The sequence below is a fragment of the Manis pentadactyla genome, chromosome 1 (assembly GCF_030020395.1).
Source record: "Manis pentadactyla isolate mManPen7 chromosome 1, mManPen7.hap1, whole genome shotgun sequence".
In the NCBI taxonomy this organism is placed as follows: Eukaryota; Metazoa; Chordata; class Mammalia; order Pholidota; family Manidae; genus Manis; species Manis pentadactyla.
The window spans coordinates 159,385,485-159,411,821 of NC_080019.1; the positions used below are offsets into that span (position 1 = coordinate 159,385,485).

The following is a 26,337-nucleotide window of genomic DNA, read 5'->3' on the forward strand; positions in this document are numbered from 1 at the left end:
ATATTTAAAGACAATTTAGGAGAAAGTTTAACCATGTGTGAAGGAAGACATTCTTTATTATTATTATTTTTTATTATTTCTTTTGAGCTACATATAATAAAATGAACAAATCTTAGTGTACAGCTCAATGAATTTTGACATGTATATATGCTCATGTAACCATCACCTGGAGCAATATATCAGGCATTCTCACTAATCTTTTTCCCCTCTTTACCTATTTTACCCACAACCCTCTCCTCTCCTATGGCTACCACTGGTCTGTATTCTGTGTCTGAGTTTATTTATTTTTAGTTTTGATCTCACATATAAGTGAAATCATATGGTATTTGTCTTTCTCTGTTTGATTTATTTCACTTAGCATAATACCACCTAGGCCCATGCATATTGTTGCAAATGGCAAGATTTCATTCTCTTTTTATGGCTGAGTAATATTCTATTGTGTTTATGTACCAATCATTTATTGATGAACATTTAGGTTGCTTCCATATTTTGGCTATTGTAAATAATACTGCTATAAATAGAGGAGTGCATATATCTTTTTGAATTAGTTATTTTGTTTTCTTTGGGTAAATTCCCAAAAGTGGAATTATTGGGTCATATGCATTTCTATTTTTGGTTTTTATGTGGAACCTCCATACTATTTTCCATAGTGGTTGCACCAATTTGCAATTCCCCCACAAGAGCACGAGGGTTCCTTTTCTCCATATCCTCGCTGACACTTGTCCTTTTTTGTTTTTGACATTTGCTAGCCATTCTGACTCGTGTGAGGTGATATCTCATTGTGGTTTTGATTTTCATTTCCCTGATTATTAGTGAGGTTGAGCATTTTTTCATGTGTCTATTCGCCATCTGTATGTCTTCTTTGGAAAATGTCTATTTAGGTCCTTTGCCTATTTTTAACTGGATTTTATTTTTTTTGTGTGTGTATGTGGAGTTGTATAAGTTATTTATATGTTATGGATATTCACCTCTTATCCAGATATATCATTTGCAAATATATCCTCCCATATAGTAGGTTGCCTTTTTGTTTTGTTAATGGTTTCCTTTGCTGTGCAGAAAATTTTAGTTTGTGTAGTTCCACTTGTTTATTTTGTTTTTGTTTCCCTTGCCTGGGGAGACATATTCAGAAAAATATTAGTAATGCTGATGTTCAAGAATTCACTGCACATGTTTCCTTCTAGGAGTTTTATGTTTCCAGGTCTTATATTTAAGTCTTTAATCCATTTAAAGTTTATTTTTGTGTATGGTGTAAGATAGTGGTCTAGTTTCATTCTGTTGCATGTAGCTGTCTGGTTTTCCCAATACCATTTATAGAAGAGACTGTTTCCCCATTGTATATTCTTGCCTCCTGTCATATACTGATTGACCATATAGATGTGGGTTTATTTCTGGGCTCTTTTCTTCTGTTCCATTAATCTATGTATCTATTCATGTGCCAGTACTGTACTGTTTTGATTGCTGTGGTACTGTAGTTTGAAATCAGGGAGTGTGATGCCGCCAACTTTGTTCTTTCTCAAGATTATTTTGGCTATTAGGGATCTTTTATGGTTCCATACTAATTTTAGGATTATTTGCTCTAGTATTTTGAAGAATACCATCGGTACTTTCATATGGATTGCACTTAATCTGTAGATTGTTTTGGGTAGTATAGTCATTTTAACAATATTAATTTTCTTCCTATTCATGAGCATGGGATAGATTTCCATTTATTTGTGTCTTTAATTTCTCTCATCAATGTTGTATAGTTCTCACAGTATAGGTCTTTCACCTCCATGATTAGGTTTATTCCTAGGTATTTTATTCTTTTTGATGCAATTGTAAATGGGATTGATTTAATTTCTCTTTCTGTTAGTTATTTGTATATAGAAATGCAATAGAGTTCTGTATGTTGATTTTGATTCTGCAACTTTACTGGATTCATTAATTAATTCTAATAGCTTTTTGGTGGAGTCTTTAGGGTCATCAATATGTAGTATCATGTAATCTGCAAATAGTGATAATTTTACATCTTTGAAGGAAGACATTCTTAAACATAAAAGATAGACATTTTTAGCCATAAATAAAGATGGACAGATTAGATTACATTAAAATTGTTTCTAAATTTTTGGTTGAAAAAATGATACTGAGAGAATTTTAATTAAGACTGCAGTTGTCAAAACGCAAACGAGGGATTGGTAAAAATATCCACAAAACATCTAATGGATGCTATGAATTAATATGAGAAAGTAAAAAAAATCTTACAGATAAGCAGGCAAAGAATAAAAACAGAAGAGAAAAGGCATGTTGCCTTCCTTGCTATTCACAGTGTAATTTTCCATGTTATTTTTAGTGCATGAACGAACACACACACACACACACACACACACACACACACACACACACTGAGGCCTATGAGCTCAGAACCAATCTTCTTGAGAATTTGTCCAGATAGAGCTTATTTTGACTTAATAAATATAAATCAACTGCTCTGGAATTTGAAGGCCATGTATATGTAATATGGTGGAAGTTTGAATTGATCTAATACCTTTTGTCTACCTAGACCTGAAAATAATTTCCTTGTATTATCCGGACTGCTATTCATACACCTGAATTCACTTGGCCTGCATCATTCAACTGATCCTCCCAATATATTGGATTAGGCAAATTTGTAGACCTTATAAATCCATTTTATTGTGCATATGGGTTCTTCCCATAATACCAGCCACTAGGTAGAACCCCTGTCTGCACAATTTATTTTGATATCTTAAAAGCATACTTAAAAAATCTCATTTTACACAGAACATAAACTAGATATTTTATAATACAGAGATGTCAGGGTGGTTAGCATTTCTATTTCTTCTATACCTAATGCTCCAAGGTAAAACAACAGTATTTCTTTATCCCTGTTTGTACTGACTGAAATAGCATGAATTATGGCTGTGTTCCAAAGCTGGTGAGTTATAGAGCCATAATTCTGTTAGCATACAAATAAAATGCATATCTGTATTTGGCCTTTGGCCATGACCTTGGTGGAGGAAGATCTCATGAGATCTCAGGTCCATGAGCTGCATCAGGTATGCCAGAGGCTATGTCAACATGGGCTTTCTAGACTGATTCTATGGGTAAGGTTTTACTAGACCCATGTAGTACAAAGGCTGGGACCGGTTTTTCTTTTCTATCAAATTAATCACTTTTTCCATGTGAGTCTACTTATTTTAATTGTAACTATAGAGTAAAAAGCTTCCAGTTCAAGGAGTTCTTCCTTTGTGTTGCTGTTGCTAAATTCCAGATGAAAAGATGGATTAAAAGTGACATTAGATAGTAAAAAGTGACTTCAGATGATGTCCTTGGGGCCCTAGATAAACAGAAATGTGATACAGTTAACCAGATAGTCAAACAGCTGAATTGATTAAGTTGAATTTTTACCAAATTGCATAAACCCTTAGCTTGGAAAAATCAGTAACTTAGGTTCAAACTTAAAATCCTTAAACTACTATTACCTATTTAAAAGAGAAGTAAAACTTCTCTCTAGGTGTCTCTACATAATTAATTTTATGTCCAGAGCATGAAGTTATATATATTGTCCATGGCTAGTCATGTGCCTCATAGTTCACAAGGGTTCAGTGTATTGTGTAGTTAACGGGTGACTGTGAAGTCCAGAAGGTCATTTTTACAGTCCTGACATGAAAGAACACAGCACAGGTTTATCTCTGAGACAGTTACGGGAAGGTCATAAAGTGATCTCAGTTGACTACTGTGTCTTCCACTGACGTCAATTGCATCTTGGTATTTGGTATATTTTCAGATTCTAAAGGCATGGCTGATGTATTTAGATGTATTTAGTAGCATGAATCTCTGACTCACAGATTTCTTGTTAACCTTTATCATTTGTTTTTAATAGAGAAACAGTTATGGGATAGCAAAACTCTTCCACTTTTCTAAGTGATCTTTTTACCGAGAAAAAGAGGTTATTAACTATTTCACTCATGCTCTGCAGTTAGGGGGCTTTTGTGTTAATGTAGAGAGAAAATGTGATTGGGGACAAGTGTAGGGGACATGGAGTCCTACTGTGAAAGTGCAATTTATTATATATGTTCTTTGATTCAGTATAAATTTTAACACACATATATGTATAAGGCATATGAGGGCTATCTTTCAAAGTTATCATCTTAGGAAGAAGGTATATACTTTCTCCAGTGGTGGAATCTTTGCTTAAGAAATATTTAGGTTAGAATTTTAAAATCTCAGTGTTTTTAATAATATTTGGCTTTAATTATGTAGAGCATTTTAAATAGGCCCAGAGGTGGCAGGAAACCATGTAATGGGCTAGGCACTTTATTTTACATCCATATGTATCCAGCTAAGATTTGAAAGAAGACTGTTTAGTGATAACTCACATGCCTCCATTTCTATCCCATTTCATTATGTGGAGAACCAGTTAAGATACTTGATGGAGAGAGCTATGGGGTGGGAATCCAAGTGGGGCTCCTTTTCTGGCCTTGTTTCTTGATTTGTATGACCTTGGGAAAATCAGTTCAGCTCCTGAGCTAGACTTAAAAGAAAGACAATGTTTGCCCCTGGGAAATGCAATGAATTTCTTTGATAGTCACAAGAGGAAGGGTTCCATGCAAAAATAGGTTACACTATTTGTCTTCTCAAGAATTTGACATGGTGAGTTGCTTGTGAAATAGGCGGGTAGATAATTATCAGCTGAAAATGATCTTCTTGATGTATTTTTACTTCGTTCATTTTCAAGTTTCACAGTCATTTCTAAGACAGAGGATAATGAAGATTTAATACCATTACCAACCACTGCAAAAAGCTCTAGGCCCAGAGATGGCAAATGGGCTAGGTACCTTATTTTATAGGTATAAGGACAAGGAAAGGTACTCCAGGGTTGTAATAACTTTTCTGTTTAGGACAGTCTAGATGTTAGTGTGTCATACAAATTACTAGTGCATATAGGTTAATCCCTGATTAACCCAGCAATGACTTCTGGTAACAAATAATGCTGACCACATACTAAGGCTATTAGATAATTAGACTTATGCAATAATTCTTTCATAGAAGTCAGAAAAATTGTATGTTGCTCAAAACTGACTGCTTTTATTTTAGTGAAAGACCATTCTAATATTATATAATTTATTTGATTTCTCTTAACTTTAGTCTTCTATCAGAGAAATGGTGCATTTCTCATACCATACACACACATATACACACACACACAAGAATTCAATAAACTTAATAAAGAAATAAATAATAGAAATGAGAAGGAAACAAATTCTATATGATAAAAATAATAGCTATTAATTATTGAGTGCTTATTGTGTGATAGCCTCTGTGCTAAACTTTTTACCAGCATTATTTCATTTAGACCCCTCAATAAATATATGAGGAATCTATTGATGTTATCATCCCAAGTTTGCAGGTGAAGAAATAGGCTTAGAGATGTTGATTACCTTACACAAGATCACATAGCTGGTAAGTGGCAGAACAGGGTTGAAACCCAGACACTCTGGCTGCAAATCAGTCCTTTATGAAGAAAGCACATACTAAGAACATATTATAAAGCATAGCTTATAAATAATGACTAGAGGACAAAGTCTATCATTTCATTCATACTGAGCTAGATTTCTTTAGGGCCTTGATTCCCAGTGGTCAGTAAGCATAGCTGGCAGCCAAGGCCAGAGCTGCCCAATGCCCTGGCTCAGGGTGGGCTGAGCAGCTGGCATTAGGTGGCATGGACCATAGCTGCCCCTCCTCACCTATTGGCCTGAGAAATACAGAAGCCATTGGTTCTGACCAGGCCTGGCCTGGAGCCTTCAGGGGGTATATGACCAGAAATACTTAAGAACTGTCTGCTCTGTCTGATGGCCAGTTCTCCCATGGAGCCCAGGCTTACTTTGCTCCTGAAATGACACTCTGGAAAAGTCTCCTGCCATTAGTGTTAGTTGTGATGTTAAGTCACCCACTTAAACCCTATACTGGATGTTGAAGATGACAGGGAAGTGTGCACTGTGTGATACCAACGATTCTAAATTATGTGCTCCAGAGCTCCTGCGAAGGACAGGCTTTCAGCCTCTTATTTCTGCCTCAACTGCTGCAACAACTCTTCCTCCTGATAGCCGTTCTGGGGTTCTGTGTCAGATCCCATATGCCTACCATCTCTCCTGGCAAACATACAATTGTAGTCACTGGTGTGATGTGGAGGTAGATTCATTATTCCATTAGGGAGAAGATACACTCAGACTCAAGAAGATTCCAGGCTCAAGGGTCACATTTATTACTGAATCCTTTCAAGGGACCTTAAGAGGTTCACAGGAAGGATACAATTAATAAGATATTAGGATATGGCACTTTTGCAAATGACAGATTTTTATTTTATGCCTTTTTCTTATTAGGATACTAAGTCCAAGAAAGATTTGAAGACAAGGCATTTAGAATGATTAAAAAAAAAAATTTCTTTAGAGGAAAGGAAACCCTTTCATAAGTTGGTGTGAATGGAAAATCTTTGGCTTGTATTCCGGAAAAAGAATCATGCATGGAAAACCCCCAATTAAAAGGTCACTTTTAACTGAAACTGAAAGAAAGTTTAAAGTTGAGAGTTTAAAAACAGAGAAAGAGGGACAAGCTAATAATCTTTAAGCTGAAAAGAAATGTGATACTTTTCTAGCGTATTATCTTTGGGAAAGGTCAAAGAAACGGCAGTCATTTGCGTTTCTCTTGATCTAAATTATTTGATCATCTATACAGAAAACAAAACTAAATTATTTTTTAAGAACCTTGAAGAGCATGAACTTAGCCTAACACAGAGAGAAGCCTCTTTTCTGTTTGGTGTTCCTTTAAGGGGAATTTTTATTGCTGAAGGGAAGGCTCCATTAACATTTTACATAAAGTTCCCTTAAGAGTGGGTCTTAGTGGCCAGGGCTTGGTAACAGTTGCTGGTGTTGGTTTTGAGCATTTCTCTGTCAGTTGTTAGTAGGGATTAGTTCTTCTTTGGGGTCAGAGAATGCTGGGGAGATAACTGGTGTGTGGTTGAAAGGCAGCTGTGATTTTAGAGTGGTCTCAGTGATAAAAGAGGTGCATTCCTGGGTTCTTTTTGGAGGAGAAGGGTGTTTGGAGGAGAGCTTTCCTGCTGGAATAATTCTGTTAACAGAATTGTCTGCTGGCACTTGTACCCTTACATCCCTTGTAAATTCTCTGCATGCCACAGGCAGAAACTTGGTAACTATGTTTCTTGGGCTAGTTTGCTAGCAGGGTTCCAATGAGCACTGCCAGTAAGGTGCTCTTACATGGGACTGCGAAGGTGGAAGGGGAGAGGGGCAGATATTTATTTTCTGTTTCCTGGCAGGGGTGGTGGGCTTCCCAGATGTCCAGATGTGAGTGGTTGCCATTTCACCCATTTTTCAGCAGTGAGAAACTTGCACAGTTCTTGGCAGCAGTTATTTGCATGGTTCTGATTTCGGGTGGCAACAGCTTCCTTTCCCTTCGTGCCTGCAAACCTGCAACTTATGGCAGCTCCTCCCGACTTTTACTTGTCCAGGCTTTACAATAGTTTTATAAGCACCTAATTTCTTATTTTAAATCCATTCCAGGTTAAAATACTTAGCGTGTTTTTTATTTCTTTGCTGAATCCTGACTGGCACCAGGGATTTTTCCCCTCATTTATGTTTTTCCAGTGAAGAATGCTTTCATTCCTGGTTGCTAGAGCCCACTAAGCTTTGGAAGAGAAATCTTAAATGGATCCCAGCTTTAGCAAGGCCATGAAATTTGGTTTCATTTTATTTTTTAAAGACAATTCAGGAGACAACACAGTTTTAATCAAAATGACACATGATTAATGAAATCTCTTTCTAGCTGAATTTATAGTGCAATTTGTGCATCTCAGTATTTTAAAGAGTTAATTAGGCTACAAATTATAAATGCAGTTGTGAAACATACATTTAATTACCAAGGAAGGACGTTTGTTTTGTTATACCATCTATACACCTCCCTTCTCAGGATAAATCCAACATATCAGTTGGGACCATCACTAACTAGTAAATGTCCATCTGAATTTGACCCAGTGATAAGATCACTTGTCCTTACTCATGTCCTCAGCTCTAGGGTAGAGAGTACAGCACTGGCAGAGATGAGGGGATCCTAGCGCTCTGTCAGGGGTGGCATGGGGGCTTTTCCCAGAGCGGCCGTGGATCAGAGAACTTTCTCCCCCCAGACTTGCAGCCTCCACTGAGGATTCCAGGGCAGAATCCTTCAGTGAGTTGTCCTTCTCAGCCTTTGCTTTGGCTAATTTCTCCCTAAAGCTGTTGATGGCCTCTGCTAGTGCCGACAAAGGAGGGCCAGCCTGGCGTCATTGCAGGCTGGGAAAGGGAAGGCCTTGCTCCTTCCTCCCTGGAGGAAGGAGAGCACAGAGGGACATAGAGTGTGGTCTGCTGGGGCAGTTCTCTGCTGCCAAGTCACGGTCTCCCCGTGAGTTCCTAGACAGTAGGAGACAGAGAGGCAGAGTAAGGGAGCAGTGAGCACCTGCTATTGATGGGTGTGTCCCTTATACAGATCGGTATCCTCAGAGAGCCTCTATACAGGTGACCTTACATCTGTTTCTTATTGGTTGGACGTAGAGGGAGGAAAACTTCATTAAGGGCCAAAGACCAAAGCTATGACTCCCACTTCACCTCAGAGGGGTCTGAGGCAGTTTACAGATCACTTCTAGATCTGTGGCTAATGCATAAAGTTCTTTTGCTGGCAGGGGACTAAACAGATGATCACTGAGGTTTATTCTCGATGTACATCCAAGGTTTTGTATTCATTCCTAGTTTTGCCATCTTACAGTACATGAGTTAACATGTAAAATGTGCTTAGGAGAGGGCCTGGCACATAGGAAGTACCACATAAATGTTCGCTGAATAAATGGTGTCTTTCTTGGTTTAGGCAAGTCAAGCAGTAGATTCTGCTTCATTTCTATATCACTTAAATGACATTCTGGCAATTTCTACCCTCTTCCTTATAGAAGGGAGTGGATGCTGAACTTCATGATGAGAAAGGAATAGTCTCCACGGGTCAGGCACCAGGAGCCTTGTGTGCTCTCTTGGTCCCTTTTACTGCTGCTGTGCACCCATTTCCCAGCTTCTGTGAGCTTTCTCTTCTTTTTTTTTTCTTTTAACAGCTTTATTGAGATATTTTTGACATATAAAGATTGTGTGTGTGTGTGTATACAAAAGAGGTATACAGCTTAATGTTTTGGTATACGTATACATTGTAAAAGATCACCACAATCAAGCTGATTTACATATTCATCACCTCTACATAGTTACCATTGTGTGTGTGTGTGTGTGTGACACTGCCTGCACCTGCCACTTACCCCGCAGGCCACAGGCACCACCCCTGGAATACTGAGCCTCCCTCAGCCTCTTACCTCACTAGGCAGTTGTTAGCTGATGACCTGCTGGTGCCAGAATGTGAAAGACCAGCACTCTTGTCTTGACTAGGAAAAACAGATTAATTTGTGTTGGTTTATAAACTAGCCTACACAAGGCAAGGGGAAACCAAAGAAAGAAACAGGCGACTCCACATTGGTAGGTGGCAGGTTTCATAAGCAAGGGGACTGACTTACAAGGTTTGTCATGGGCACTGCAAGATGAATAGGTCCCTCCAGTCATGTACACAGTCGGGCTAGTCTCAATGACACCTTACTCTCTCAAGGCTGCGTCCCTGGAACAACCCCCAGTACGGGACTAGTAGGCACACTGTATATCACAAGGAGAGGGGAGAACATGAGGAGCCTCCAGTTGCCTAGATCCAGTTTGTGGGTCAACTGCAAGATGCATTTCTTGATTACCATCTCTGAAAGTTTGCACTTCAAAATTCACCTGTAGCATCAGGCTGAAACTGCTCTGTGAGACCCTTTATCTGAAAGTCACACCTCATTTGGCCCCTGCCCTACCCTTCCTGTTACCAGTGTCTCCTGGGGGCACTTCTTCAACAAAATATTTACATGCACATCCTAATTCCAGATTCTGCTTTTGAGGAACCTGAACCCTGTCAACTGCATTCAGGTTTATATGCTCTCTCCCATTCTTTTAATATCTGAAGACATCTTTACATCATTGGAATCATATCACACACACAATCACCTACATTTTTTAATTACAATTTTTTAATTAAGGTATTATTGATATACACTTGTATGAAGGTTTCACATGAAAAATATTGTGGTTACTACATCTACCCATATTATCAAGTACCCCCCCATACCCCATTGCAGTCACTGTCCATCCGTGTAGTAAAATGCTATAGAGTCACTACTTGTCTTCTCTGTGCTACACTGTCTTCCCCATGATCCCCCCCCCACTGTCTGTACTAATCATAATACCCATCAATCCCCTTCTCCCTCCCTTCCCACCCACCCTCCCTATTCCTCCCCTTTGGTAACTGATAGTCCCTTCTTGGAGTTTGTGAGTCTGCTGCTGTTTTGTTCCTTCAGTTTTGCTTTGTTGTTATACTCCACAAATGAGGGAAATCATTTGGTACTTGTCTTTCTCCACCTGGCTTATTTCACTGAGCATAATACTCTCCAGCTCCACCCATGTTGTTGCAAATGGCAGGATTTGTTTCTTTCTTATGCCTGAATAGTATCCCATTGTGTATATGTACCACATCTTCTTTATCCATTCATCTACTGATGGACCCTTGGGTTGCTTCCATATCTTGGCTATTGTAAATAGTTCTGCAGTAAACATAGGGGTGCATATGTCTTTTTGAATCTGAGAACTGTTTCCTTTGGGTAAATTCCTAGGAGTGGAATTTCTGGGTCAAATGGTATTTCTATTTTTAGTTTTTTGAGGAATCTCCATATTGTTTTCCACAATGGTTGAACTAGTTACATTCCCCCCAGCAGTGTAGGAGGGTTCCTATTTCTCCACAGCCTCACCAGCATTTGTTGTTCTTAGACTTTTCGATGTTGGCCATCCTTACTAGTGTGAGGTGATATCTCATTGTGGTTTTAATTTGCATTTCCCTGATAATTAGTGATATGGCACATCTTTTCATGTGCCTGTTGGCCATCTGAGTTTCTTTGGAGAATTGTCTGTTTATATCCTCCGCCCATTTTTTAATTGGGTTATTTGTTTTTTGGTTGTTGAGACAATCACCTACTTTTATCCTATTCAATATAATTTCAACCATGTCACTGGCTACATAATCTTCCTCTGGTATCTGAGTTTAATACATGTTTTTAATTGTCACATATTTATGCTGTTATGAATAGTATTCTGATGAATAACTTAACCTTTTCCTTATTAAATTACCCTAGGATATATTCACAAATGTGTATGAACATTTTTATGACTCAAACTTTGCAAAAGACCCATTTAAAAAGATGCTAATAATGAATGGGTACACTGGTTTTTACCACCATCCTGGCAACCCTGAATGAGAACATTTAAGAGTTACAGTAACAACTATGGCAGCAAGAGTTGTCATACAGAGAATCATTTTTCAAGCACTTAGTTAATGTTAGGTATTTTGGTAGATAATTTGCCAGTGTAATCTTATTTGATCCTTCAAACAACCATTTGAGGTGATTATGATCATAGATGAGGGACTGGAAATTAAGATATGTGGATACTTTGCAAGGATGTTATAGCTGGTAGGTGAGCACACTAAGACTGGAGGTAGAATCTGACTGCAAACCTGCATTCTCCATTGATTTTTCAACCTGCTTTGTTGTTTACTATGTATTTATTATTGCTAGCTAAATGTTTCCTTTATTGATTTTTAAATTGTAATTCTTGTATGGATTATCTGATTGTGTCTTGTCAAGTCATCTATTGGAATATCCATGGCTTTTCTGCCCATTTGGTATGTTCTTTCTACACACTATAGATGAGAACCTTCTGTGAATAATATTTGTTGAAAATATTGGTGTATTTTCATATTTTAGGTTATTTTTATTATAAATATCATCTTGTATCTGTTTTTTCTCTTTAACTTTTTCAAATTAAAGCATCAGACATTTTTCTTCTAAAAAGCTAATATGCTTTTCTATTGTTGAGAATTCCATATTCATTTAGATTTTATTATACTTGTTAGATTTTTAAATGTTTAATTATTCAGTCTTAATTAAATATATATATATGTTTACCTTGTATTTCTTGACTATTTTGGAGGCAAGAAGAGCAAACTGATAGTGTAGTGTTTAGCAAATGAATGTGGAAGTTGGATGGAGTTGTGTGAGGGAAGGCATTAACACATATGGAATGTATGCTACCTTCTCAGCATTTACATATAGGCATGGAATCCAGTTAGGAGACTTTTTCTGTCAACCCACTCTTGATATGACAATGAGCCTAAAGTGTGGTGTTTGCATTAGGAGAAAAGGAAAGGAGCCGTAAGACAGGCTCAAGTAACTTCTACAGCTTTCCTCTTCCCTTTATACCACATACTGAGTGTCTAACACTATTATCAGATGGAGAATATTGAAGAATTCCTAGTAATTAGGGTTTTACATAGAAGGAAAATATTTTTCTGATAAAAAATTGCTTTATGAGCAATTCAGGTAAAAGCAGATCTTTTTTTTTGACCAAATATGGGTCTATATAATTGACTTTAGCTGAACAAGTTACTAATCATGAGAGTATTGTCTTTCGAACCAGAGGAGCTATAATGGCACCTGTCTCCTGTAGACGTAAGCATTTTTATGGATTTAGTGCAATTTGGAAGAGATGATTGGAATTAAATTATGCACTTTTGCTCATTAGTCAAGGCTTCTATGACTTGTTCCAAAGGCAGTTCTTGTGGTGTTGGCAATAGGAGAGCAGAGTACAACCCACAATTGACCTCACTTAAAACTAGTCAAACTAGTTAATCCAGTTACTTTTATACATTTTATAATATTTGAGAAATATAAGGAAATAGTAAGTATAATATGGCTAACATTTGAATAGAACCTTAGTGTTTACACACACTTTCACAACACGTTATTTAATTTCATAATAGCACATGACAGAATTATCTTGAGCCTAGAACCTGACTTCAGTTTCCATGTATTATGCAATGTTGAAATTAGTAGAAAAGAAGGCTTAGAGTTGTCCAATAACAAACTTCAGATATAACGGGTTGTGACATGAAAGAGATTCTCCATCTTCCCTTAGGGAAAGAAAAACACAAACAAAAGGATAAACAAAAGGCGAGGGGCAAAACTAAATGTCTATCTAAGGAAGGAATGCCTCATAATGGAGACTGAAAGAAGTTTCAGTATTTCTTCCCTAGGTTGAATTTGTTCTTTGGAATAATTCCCCAATGTTTAAGCCTGATAGCAAGAAACTAAATAATTTATATCCCCAAATCATGTGAGATGTTTTTAGGTAGTGACTGTCCTCCCTTCCAGGTTGGTGACGATGATGAAAGTCAACGCCAACTAAGACTTCCTGTGATAGCATGCTGTGCTAAAAGATTCACATGAAATGTGTTGTGATCCTTATAATAACCTCATGAAATAAGCCCTATTTCCCCGTTTTCAAACAAGGGAAAATAAAGCCTAGAAAGTAAGATTAACAGCTAGTAAGTGGCTGAGCTGTGATTGGATATCAGATTGCCAGACTCCAAAATTTGAGTATTTAATGATTTAGTCAACTGTAGAAGAGATATTAAGGACACTCTGGCACAGTTGCTGGAACAAAATAGTGCTATTTAGCAGTGTATTCTAACCAGGTGAAGGGCTCAGCCAAATGTCCCACAACAGTCACTAATTATTTATGTCAGTGGCCTTCATAGTGCAGCCTGGAAAACCTCTTGTCATGCAGGCCACTGGATCAAATTAACTTCTCCATCACACTGCTAAGACCATGTCTGGTGCCTTCAGCAGGTCACCAGCAGAGCCACAAGTGCGAGGGACGTGAGGGTGCTCAGCAGCAGCTCTACCCTTTCAGTGTTTGCTTTTGGTCTGTTACTCATTGTGCCTATTTTATAGATGAGAAACCTGAGGCTCAGAGTGATTGGCCAGGTTTTACAAAATGTTCATTCTTGTCAGAAAGCAGGGAATAATATTTTGGGCTTGAAGAGGTTTTCATTAAACATAAATGGTGTGGAAGATAAAGGTCTCATGACCTTCTCCTTTGGAAAACTATTCTGGAAACGCAATAAACCCAAGAACATCAATCAAATCTACATAATGTCTTTAGGGAGTAAAAAGCTTTCTATATTTGGTTTGGTTCTAAAAATACTAGGCTCTATTAAAGAAGAGATATTTCTTTGTACAAAAAAAAGGTTTTTTTCTTCTTTCTCAGAATGGTAACTTCCTTGTTGTCTTTTCAGAGAATGTGTGTTCTGTAGGCAGCTGAGAGCACAGATCTGGGTGCTGATCAAGACTCTGAAGTGAGGCCTGAGAAAACGCAGAACTGAGGTACAAAGTTCCAGGAAACACTACAGCCTGTCACGATGTTCTGTGATATGTCAAGTGCTTAGAAAAGGTGAACCTGAGGTGAATATGAGAAAGGTAAAGACTTGCTTTAATCTGAGAAACAGAAAACTCTGAGAAGCAAAGTGTGAATTCTTATATTCATTGCAGTATGATGATGGATTTTTTGCTTTAATTAACAAGAGAAAACATTAGTCAACTTGAGTTTGGGGCACACTTTGGACAAAATCTACACCTTATCATGATCCTGAAGGCTTTTCCTCATCTGGCTTCCCATTGCCGAGCATGCTCCCCTCACAGTGCCCCCATGGCACTGGCCTCTGTCATTTCCTTGGATGCTTGCTTTGGGCTAAGGACCTTTGGTATTTTGTGTCCTTTGCCTGCAGTGAGTTTCCTACTTGGTGGGTATTCTCATCCTTCAGGGACAGCTTGAATATTGTCTCCTTAGAGAGCCTTTGCCCGATCACCCTAATCAGCCTGTGTTTCCTGCTCCCTTATCCCACCTCGTGAGCTCATCCATGGTTCTCCTTTTCTTGAGGATATGTGGGAAGATGGTATTGCCTGATATCCTCACAGTTGGGCAGGACTCTGAGACAAGTTTTGGCCTCTAGGACATAGATTAAAGTGATGTGATGGTGTGGTCTTGGTGTTATCCAGCTGTGAGGGCTGCAGGGAGCAGAGTCCCACTGATGTGTGTTGTGTAAGGGCATCCATCAGGATAAACTCCAGCTTGTCCTAGGTTACTGAGGCTTTTGGGGTTGTCTGATACTGTGACATACTACCCCCATCCAGTTTAAAATGCCATCCTCTGTTTTATTTTCTTTAGAGTACCTGTTCTTCTTTGAAATCATTCCATTTGTTTATTATTAATCTGTTCCCCCTCCCACATTGCAAGGTGCATTAGTACATAGTACACTAAAACATTCATTTATTTCAAATGATCTTAGACAACTCTCTCAGAACAGCTCTTAGGCCCTCTGCTAAGTGCTTTGGCAGGAATCTGGTAAAAAAGGAGTTACCCACAAATAGCCCTTCCTGAACTAGGCTAGGTGCCTACTACCTCGATGCTCTTCCTGTCCCAGCCCATTTCTTCTGACAGAGGGAAATGCCTAGCTTATTCCAGAAAGACTATACACTGAGCAGGACCAGACAGAATGGATATCGTCTCCAATCTCAAATGAGGGATGCTCTTCCTACAAACATGTACACTAGGAAAGAAGAGGCTGTGTACTTTCGGAGATAGAACCAATGTCTGCATAAGCAAGGGTAATATGGTGACTTCGGCCTTGCCTTGGAAATGTTAATTCAATGCAAAAAGCCCTTAAGGAGTGTTTCCATTTAGGAAATGAAGGGGTTGTGCTCCACCAGCAGTTTCCAAACTGTGTTCCCTGAGGAGCTACAGGGACTGGCAAGAGGGATGGGGGACAACGAGATTACTGGAGGTCAACCTTTATCTGCTTCCCCTCCCTTGCTCTCTTTAACCAAAGCATCTCTTTTTAAACATTTGTTTTATACATTGAGGATTCTGTATAGTTTTCTATTTGTAAATGGATTTATTGCTTTTGAATAAGCTACCATTATTTTACTAGATATTTTCTAAAGTCCCTTCAGCTTCTAATGTTCTAGGAATCTATGAGCCTAGTGTGTTCAAAGTACTGTACTGGGCACAGGGCACAGTGGAGCACATGAAAATGAAGATGTCACCTCTGACCTCCTGATTTAGCAGAAAGGGAGTCTTACATGAATAATATCAGGAAATAAATAAAAGTGGGAGAATGAGGGAGGAGAGGAGAGTACTAAGTATGGACTGTCTATGAACGTCACTGCCAAATGCAAGCCTTTCTGTACTGCCCTCTTGGACCCCATCCTAGCATCATGGTTGATGGTGGAGAAGCTTCTTTGGGTCTTGACACCAGGCCCTCATTGCTTCTAAATTGACCTTGGTACCCCAGTTTCCCAGAACTCAGCTTCTTGCTTTATTTTCTTACTCCTTCATGAGACTTTTTGTCTGACATAATCCATGTCCTTAGCTATTTTATTTCTTATCAAAAATGTTGGTGACACATATCTGGGCAATATTCATTAGAAGTCAAACACCTTAATGAAGGTAAGATTCATTTCAATGTCAAGAGCTTCAGAGATGAAAATATGGACAGCTGAGGCATACTGAAGTTATAGATTTCAGTGTCCCTGGCCACCCTGCTCCCTATGATGATGTGGATATAAAGGTGTCACTGCGCCTCATGTCAACAGAGTCTTCCCATGCTCCTTGGTTCTGGTGCAGGCTCTGCCATTAACCATGTTTGGATTTTTGACTTTTCTTTCACTTCTCTTGCTTCAGTTTCTTTTGTGCACTAAGAAGTTAGCTCTTATTATCTTATCATATTTTAATCTTTCTCTTCTTTTTGGTCATGCATTATTTAATTTCTAATAAAAAAATAGGCAATATACTCATATGCCTTAAAATTCAAATGTGACAAAACATCTATACAGCAAAGCTTCTCACTTCCAGTCCTGTCTTCCTTTTGCCTGTTCCCACCCACCCCATGGGTAACTGTTTTATTAGGTTTTTTTGGTCTTTTTCTATGCAAACACATTAAAATACAAACACCTTGTCCTCACCTCTTAATATAATGGGAGTGCACTGTACATACTCCCTGCACTTAAAAGCCTGTCTTTTCTGGAGAGAGAATGAGCCTTCATTCTTTGTATAGCTGGGTAGCATTCCATTTTATTGGTACAGTTTAATTTATTTAACTAGTCTTCTAATGATAGATATATAGGTTGATCTGTATCTTTTGCTATTATAACTATGTTGTAATGAATAACCTTGTGCATATGTCATTTCCAATGTATGCAAATATACCTGAGAGTAAATTCCTGGAAGTGAGATTGCTAGGTTAAAGGATGTATAACTTGCAGATTTGTGAATTCGATAGCTATTGTCAAATTGCCCTTCGTAGGCATTATACTACTTTCCCCCTTCCACTAGGATGACCAGGGTGATGCTGAAGGCAGCTGTTTTCCCTCAGAATGCTCCGTCAAACTCTTGGCTTTATGCCAATCCAATAGGCTATGTATGGAATCTCAATACATTCTTAGCAGCATGTTTTGATTTGCATTTCTCCTTTATGTTCAGGTTAATTAACTTTTAATGCTCAAGAACCTTTTACCATTTATATTTTAAGATTCTGTCCTTTATCCTAAAATTTCTCATAGGCTTATGGCTTATCCATAGCTTCATCCAGCCACACTCCGAATCTATGGATGCCCACAATGTTCCCTCCAGCCTTCTCGTGCTTTTGTCCTTGGACACACTCTTAACTTGTTCTTCATCTTCCCCTGTTCATCTCTTTCTGACATTATGCATTTCTTTGGCTGTCATATGGAACTGCTTTCCAGTGGTAAGTCTCTGAGTCAAAGCACTTGCTGATACCTCATGAGGATTACCTCATTGCTACTCAGTTCCCTACAGTTTTATTAACCATAAAAAACAAAAACAAAACCAGCAATAACAAACAAAAAGACTTGCCCTGTTTGTATTCAACTCCAAGAATATTGGATATTCTCACTAAAGGGAGAGTGATCAGTGTTATCAGTGTGTGGATTTTCCTATGTCTTTGAAGTTGATAAGATTATGTGTACATAGTATTGTGTAAAGGCATTTTTGCATCTGGATTCACAGTGAGATGTAGAGACTAGGCAAAGAGGATTGGTACATGAGAGTTCTTGACACGTAGGGCTGCATGCAGAAAGAGATTGTGGAGTGTGGTGGTACCTGAACTCTACATCCTGAGGTAGATCCCTCTGTCAACTTTACTGGCTTTAAAATGTCTGGATTATTTGATATTGGACATGGCACACTCTCCAAATCCTCTGGCTAAAGGCTTTCAAAGACAAAGCACAGCACACTAGCTTTCCTATATAGTAAACACACAACCACATCATCTAGATAGTTAATAGCATAACGCAGATAACTTTGACAGGATAGATGCAATTCAGGGCTGGCTTCATTGGCATATGAACTGTGTACTCACACAGGATCCTGTGCTCAGTAGGGTCCCATGCTTGGTTTAATGCTCTGCTGTTGTCACTGTGAAATTCTTAACAGTTTTTGAACAAGGTGGCTGGTCCCTTATTTTCATTTTGACTGAGCTGTACAAATTATGTAGCTGTTCCTTATGAGACCTGAGGTTAGATTGCCTGGTGAATAAAGTCAGTTTGTAGAACACAGTTCAACAGATTACTGTTATTTATGAAGCACTTGTGAATATCTTCCATCCATTAAGGTAATTCATACTTCTGTTCATAAATTTGATTGGAAATGACAACTCTATTACTGGTTTCAACAGGCAAGGATGCATATTTAATCTCTTATACTTTACTTTAAGAGGCAGACCAGATACAGCCATGAAGAGCAAAAGGATGAATGAAATATTTTCCCTGAGTCAATACAGAAATCACCATTAAGAACTATTTCAAAATTATACCAAGTAGAGACATTTCTTTCCCACATAGATATGAGAGGTCTCATTTCTACATACAAACATAAGGTGAAAAGCTTAATTCATGTTACTTGCAAACAAGACATCCAAAAAGACTTGAAGATTCAAATTTGCCTCATTCTGCCTAGAATTTTAATCATCATTTGGTAAGTGGTTACAAAAAAATCCAATAGTAAAATAACCTTCCAAATTAAGATACCCAGAAGTTTAACCTGAAGATATTCTAAACGATAAGTTCATTTTCCTTCTTTGAATATACAAATGTTAAAAGAAAGTGAGGAATTTTCTTCAGAGGGCAAAACTCAAGGCAAGCATGTCCTGGGTTGGGATAAAAAAACAAACACACCCCTTAGAAGGAAAAACAGAGTTAGGCTGACTTCAGTGTTAGGGATACTATTACACAATCAATTCACTAGTGTCATAATTAGAAGTGGGTGAACCTGGTCACTGAGGAGAAACTTCATCTCTCTTGGAGCCCCAGGTAAGGGAGGAGTACATGCAAAGTCATTTTTGTTTCTACCAACCAGGACCTCTGTGTTTGGTGACAACCATTGTGCTTCTTCATTGGCCACAAAATCATGATTTATGATACAATGCTTTATTCTGCATGCTTATTTGCTATAGTAGATTAAAAACCATAGCATCTTAAACACAGCATCATATTTCAATTTTCTAATCAGTGTTTCTAGCTCAAATGTAATACTGCTTTTGAAAACTCCTCAAATAAATATTGCCAGAGATCCCAGAGAGCTCTCTTTATGTCAGTGAATTGAAGACATAGGTCTTTTGTTTTCATCTACAGAAGCAACATCAAAAGTGTGGTTGAGGTACTATCTCCAGAAGCTGATCCTTTTTACCTACATAAATTATTTTGAATTTAATCCATTTTTCAATTTGGTTAATTCACCTTCTAATTGGATAATTCCCCTGAAAATTGCTTTCAGGGAAGAAGTATAATTCTGGTCAACGCTAATTTTCACTATTACAGAGCACAAAATATGACCACCAGTAAGTACCCTTCTACCAGAGTATCATTTCCATTGCCAGGTGCAGCGAGTTCAGGGGACATTATGCAAGTCATGGCATTGTCATCATATCATCATGAGTGGTAATACCAGCAGCTTTTATGGACCATTTAGTCTTATCCAATCCACTCTAAGTGATTTACAAATAATGCATCTAATCCTCAGAATGACTGTATGAAATAGAGAGTATTAATATTCCAAGTTTATAGTGGGGGAAACTGGGGATTCAGAGTTAAGTAGATTTGCTCAAGATAATGGAAAATTGGATACCCTGGATTCATATTCAACTCTGTATCTTACTAACTTCTAATTCTATAGCTTCAGTTATTTTATTTAATGTATCTAGGCTTATATTTTGCATGATGAAAGTAATAAATGTTCATGATAGATAATTGGGAAAATATGTAAACAATATCGGGGAAAGGAAAGCTGTCATCTGGGTCTTAGTGAACAGTCACTGTTAACATGTTGGTAGCTTTCATTCATATCTTTGGTCGTGAAGAGTTATTTTCCTTTAAATTTTTCTTTTAAAAATAGAGCAGTAACCTTCCCATATATGGATTTCTAAAACTGGACTTTATTTTTTGGAACTGTTTTATTTAGATTTATAGAAATAATTTTAGAAGATAGCACAGAGAGTTCCCATACAGTCTGCACTCAATTTCCTCTATTATTATAATCTACATTAGTATGGTGTATTTATTATAACTAATCAACAAATATGAATACATTATTATTATATTGTAATATTATATACTATATTATTAATGCCCATAATTTATTTGTATTTCTTTAAATATTTTCTAAAATCATTTTTCTGTCTGGGATTCCACACAGGCCATCACATTCCACTGAGTTATTCTGTTGCCTTAGTTTCTTCTTGGCTGTAACAGATTTTCAGAATTACCTTGTTTTTAGTGTCCTTGGCAGTTTTGAGGAGTTCTGGTCAGGTATTCTATTCCATTAGAATTTGCCTGATGTTTCTCTCATGATTAGGCTGGGTTAATGGGTTTTGGGGAGGAAGGCCACAGAGGTATAGTGTCATTTTCATCACATCATCTCAAGGGTACATACTATTGACATGATGCTGACCTTGATCGCCTGGACTAGATAGTGTTTGCCAGGTTTCTTCACTTTAAAGTTAATCTTTTCCCCCATCCCATATTGTGTTTTTAGAAGGAAGTCACTATGCATAGCCCATGCTTAGAGTGGAGGCATATATATAATTTTATTTATTACTTTTTAAACATTATCATTAAACATTTTTCATGTTCCTGTACACATTGCATAATCACAATTTTATATCATGCATACCTTACTGGGGTTTACTAAACTATATCTTGGTAGTTGGATATTTAAGTTGTTCCTTTGTTTCTTTTTCTTTTAGGAAAGAATCTTAGAAGTGAGGTTACAGATTAAAGGTATAAACATATTGAAACTCTTGGTGCATCTATTTTCATCAAGGAGTTGTGCCAGTTTATATTTCCATTAGCACTACATGAAAATGGGTCTTTCATTTGCCCCTCAGCAACATTGCCTATTATTATTTACATTTTTGGTTTAGTTTTTGGCAAAATGGTGTTCTACTATTATTTTAATTTGTATTGATTTTGTGATTACCAAAGTAGACAATTTCCCCATGTATTTCTTGACAAGAGCATCATCTTTTCCATGTGTATAATTAGGATAATAATCTCTACTGTATAGAGATATAGCAAGACTTAAATGTTATAATACATGAAAGCAGCTTGTAAGCTCTGACGAACCAGATAGATATCAACCATTATCTGTTATAAGCTCCCAAAACCCCTTTCAGGGCTTGGGGTCTTGGGTTGTCACCATGGATTTACTAAATCTAAATGTTAGCAATAATTCTAAGATAGGAGAGTTCCAACTCCATGGCTGTGGATATGGCTTATTATCACCCTAAAATTTTTTATTTTGGGAAGTCATGGTAGCCTTAAGTTATTAATTAGGTGACAATTATTAGATGTGTCTTGAATGTTGCAAAATTGGTAGTTCATATAAATGTATTTAGAAAATATATGAAAGAGTTTGCGTGATCAGACAAAATTAAAGGGTGGGAGTTTTGCAGCCTATCTCCCTCCTTTTCACCCATGGGGCACATTTGGGCATTGACTGTTTAACTAACTAAACTTGGGTCTTTGAGTTGAGAAAAGCCCAAAAGTGATGTGAGTGGGATTTATCAAGAAAATCAGAGAAAATAGGCACTAATTCCCTTGAGGCCTGTTATCCAGTAAGGGGGTGGGCAGTACCAGAGGTGTTCAACATAATTCATGTAAACATATTGAAGTTTAATGTGCTTTGTCACACTGTTGATCCTAGTGATATGCATATATTGTCATAAAAAAGACTCAAAAGGATAAATTAATTATGCTGAGGCTGATATTGTCGCTTTGTAGGGATGCATTACAGAAATAGTAACTGATGCTCTTTAGGATGCAGAAATCACCTGTCTTAGCTCAGGCTCTCAACATATCATAGTCTGATGGCTTAAATCACAGACATTTATTTCTCACATTCTTGAGGCTGAAAGTTGAAGGTCAGGGTGTTGGCAAGAGAAGCCTCATTTCTTGGTTGTAAGTCACTGTGTGCTTGTGTGGGCCGCATGGAGAGAGAGAGAGAGAGAACAAGCTCTCTTCTATGTCTTATGATGGCACTAATCCCATCTGATAAGGCCCCATCTCGTGACCTCATCTATACCCATTAACTTCCCAAAAGCCACATCTCATAAGATCATCACACTGGGACACAGGGCTTCAACATACGAATTTTGAGAGGATAACATTCAGCCCCAAACATCGTATGAGAGTTCATACAGCACACTCATGGTTGTGGGTACACACCACACACCTACACACACCATGTACACATGAGAAAAGATATACATACCATAGATCACGGACACTATAGTAGTTACTTCTACTATTTCCCATTTAAGCTCATATAACAGGTTTTTTTTAGTCAGGTGCATCTAATAGTAAACATGGGTGTGAGTAAGTAATAACCAAATAGTGATTTCTTTGCTCCTACAACAAGAAACCGAGAGGAGGGTGGTTGCCGGTGTTGATTCAATAGCTTGATGCTGTTAGAATCAAGGGTTTTATGATCCTCTTGCCTCTCTTTCATGGTTGTGAAATGATGACTATAGGTGCCTTCCCAGCCCTTGTATTCTCATTCCGGGGAGGAGAGAGGAAAAATGGGAAAGAACAAAAATGGTATATGCCGGCCGAATCTTTTAAGGACTTTTCTAGAAGCCCCACCTAATGACTTCAGCTTACATTTTACTGACTAGAACTATGTCACATGAATACCATTATCTGAAAGGAAAGTTGGGAAATGTAAATTTTATCTAGGAACTTAGTATGCCCTCTGTCATGTGTGTTCTGTTAATAAGCAAGGAAAGAAAAGTGCATATTGGCTAGTGTTTTGTGCCACAACTACATCTTATACAAATACACCAAGAGCGGAAAAAAAACAATGTTGAGTTGAGACCCTCCCTTAGTGAGTAGAGAGTCCTTTCACACAACAATACAGCAGCTTAGGAAATTCCTGCCCAAAGGGATGGGAACTAGTAGTTTATCTTAATTACTTTTTTTTATTCCTTGAAGGAAACCTTATTTAAGAGGTCAGAGAAGACATCCCACTTAGACACTAGAGTCACTCAGAGCACAGCTACTAGCTTAATTCATTTGCTGCCTGTGGACATTTTCTGGTATTTGGTGGATGTGCTACTTTAAGCCTGGCTTTTGGCTCTCCTGGTGATCTCCTGTTTCTGCTTTCCTGTGTTTGAGGCACACTGTTTCCTTTTTTTCAGAGACATCTTGTTCTTGTCTGAGTCACTACACCGTTATTCATCTGGTGTTGGCTCCTGGTCAGGGTTTCATGAGGTTATCCGAAGAGATGCAGGGACATGAGAAACACTGACGTGTTGAAGACCAAGGGCAGGATGTTAAGAGATGTGCACTATTTGTAGTTCTTTCAGGGTCACACGGAGCAATCCAAGGTTTTTATACTTGTAAATCAATGAAGAGCTGCTCTACTTTGTGCTATAAGAAAGATGGCAAGGAAATTCACCTGCTTCTTTAAAAAGCCAGGGTTCTAGATCACAATGCATAACCTGAGTTATGTGGAGGGTGGAAGAGAATCCAGGGATAGTCAGATGGGCTTACAGTCATCTAGGTGAAAGGTTATGAGAGAAAACAGGAGATTTGTACAAGAAACATTGCTGGGACAGAAGGTACAAGATGTAGCACTGATTAGTTGCACAAAAACAAAGAGAGGCAGAAGGAAAGCCAGGGGGATTAGTCCACCTTGATCCAGGCTTTGGGACTCTGAGTCTGAAAGAATGGAGTTGCCACTGGGGACAAAGAAACTCAGAATAGGATCTTTTGGGGATAACAGTAGGGACTATGTGTTCTGTGTTCCCCATGTACTTTGTGGAGGAGGTAGAGGGTTGATAAATAGACGGAGAGAGGGTCTGCTATGGTTATTAAGGTGCTTAATTGCAAATCTCTTTCTGGTAACTGTGTGACAACATTTTATTTGAATTTTAAATTCAGATCCATTGGGCAATGTGTATAAAACTCATTTTACATTAAAACACAGAGAATTTTTATTTTTTCATTATCCTACTTTTCCTATCTCTTCCATATCTCTGAGCCTGAATTATCACATGCTCTATAATGAGGCAGTTAGGCTTAATGTTTTAAATATTTTCTCATTTAAAAATTTGAGATAATGTTGCCTACTTCAGATTTAAAGGGATGTCTTTTTATGTTTGCCAAATTGCCACCCAACTTTTTCAATCCAATTGTTTCCAACTGACTTTGATCACTATGGGCACATTGCTTCTGTGGCAGCCTACACACATCTTTCTGATGACTACTCTTTAATATATTCACTTTGTAGAGTGATTTCTATTAACAATTGCTTAACCATTCCTAAATGTTGTAGAGTATTTAAGATATATGAAGATGTTTGTCTCCTCTGAGAAGCACCCATACTAATTAGTTCTTTAAGCTTGCCATTTACTCCCAAGGGTTCCATATTTAAGTTGGTTGAAGGAATTGGTTTCATAGAGTATTACTAAGGCGGGAGAACAGAATTGGAGTTGATTCCTTTACTTGGCTTTTGTCTCATCTTCTGATAGTCTGTGTATGTGGGTTGTGTAATGGGACAGCAACTATATGCTTAGCTACATCACGGTTGTGCACTAGAATATAAAGAGGCCAGTATTAATATCAATTAATTTTCCTTGTCCCATCATCACTGCCAGATCAGGGCATGCCAAACAGGATTCTCTCTCTTTTGGAGGGAATTTAAGCTTCTTGTATATTGCTCAGCTAGCAAGTATTTCCATCTTGCTCAGCTAGCAAGTGTATACGTTTTTGGCTCTATCTTGGTTCCATTTTATGTTCCCACCCTTGTTTATTTAAACCTATTTTAAATAATATTTTGTAGCTCACATATCTCATTGTAAGCTTCCTTAAGTGATTTTTGGAACATGAAGTACTTGCATCAGTGAGCCACAGGAGAGGCCCCCGAAGCCTGACTGTGGAAGTACATTCCATGCTACTGATAGAAATCTTTTCTGTTGCTGGTGAAGAAATTATTTCTTTTACATGTTTTCTTGATACCACCGGTCAGTGATTACACATATTAGTCAAAAACTAACAAGGAGCAGATCTAACATTTGTTGAGCTTTTTTTATGTACCAGAAACTCTTCCAAGCTCTCATTTACTCCTCCAATGACCCTATGGCAAGTCCTGCTATTATCCCCATTTCACACATGCGACAGTTGGGACCCAGAGATATTGGTGAATCATTTGTATAGGTCACATGATCAGTTAGTGTGTAGAACCTGAGTCTGAACCCAGGCCATTTGATTCTTGAACCACATGATTAACAAGAGCACCAATTATGTTGGCCCTGAGCCCTCTGTTTTCACAGAACCTCAATTCCATATAATGGGCTCTGAATATTTTTTGCTAACAAGGATTGTACCACATGTACTCACAAAGCTCTTAGCTGTTTAAGGGCACACCACTGAGTCCTTCCATGTCCTCCAGATGCTGATTGATCCTGACATCCTTGCGAAGCTGCTGGGTGGGGCAGGCTGTGCCGAAGCAGAGAGAGACCCCTTCCCTGTTGGGCTGTGCTCAGGGAGTGAGGCCTCAAGGCTGGGCTGAAGCCTTCTGGGTTTAAAACCCTTTCTCAGATTTTTTACTTACAGCCTCCCTCCTCTCTCTAGGACTCAAACTTGGGCCCACCTGGAGGTCTATCGGAGCAACAGCCACCGTTTTGGGCCCACACTCCCCTGCCCAGCCCTTCATAAACTGTCTTTGTTATGGGTCAAGGTCATTACACGTGGCTCCTTCTTCAACAGGAGTG

At 38.2% G+C, this 26,337-nt stretch overlaps 1 long non-coding RNA gene across 1 annotated transcript in view; it reads left to right on the plus strand.

Annotated features, from left to right (window-relative positions):
• The window catches only part of LOC130683798 (uncharacterized), a 120,120-nt gene that overhangs the window by 91,973 nt on the left and 1,810 nt on the right, over nt 1-26,337 (plus strand). The window contains exon 2 of the long non-coding RNA XR_008997770.1: nt 14,290-14,377. This is a non-coding gene — a long non-coding RNA (uncharacterized LOC130683798). The remainder of the gene's footprint in view (nt 1-14,289; nt 14,378-26,337) is intronic.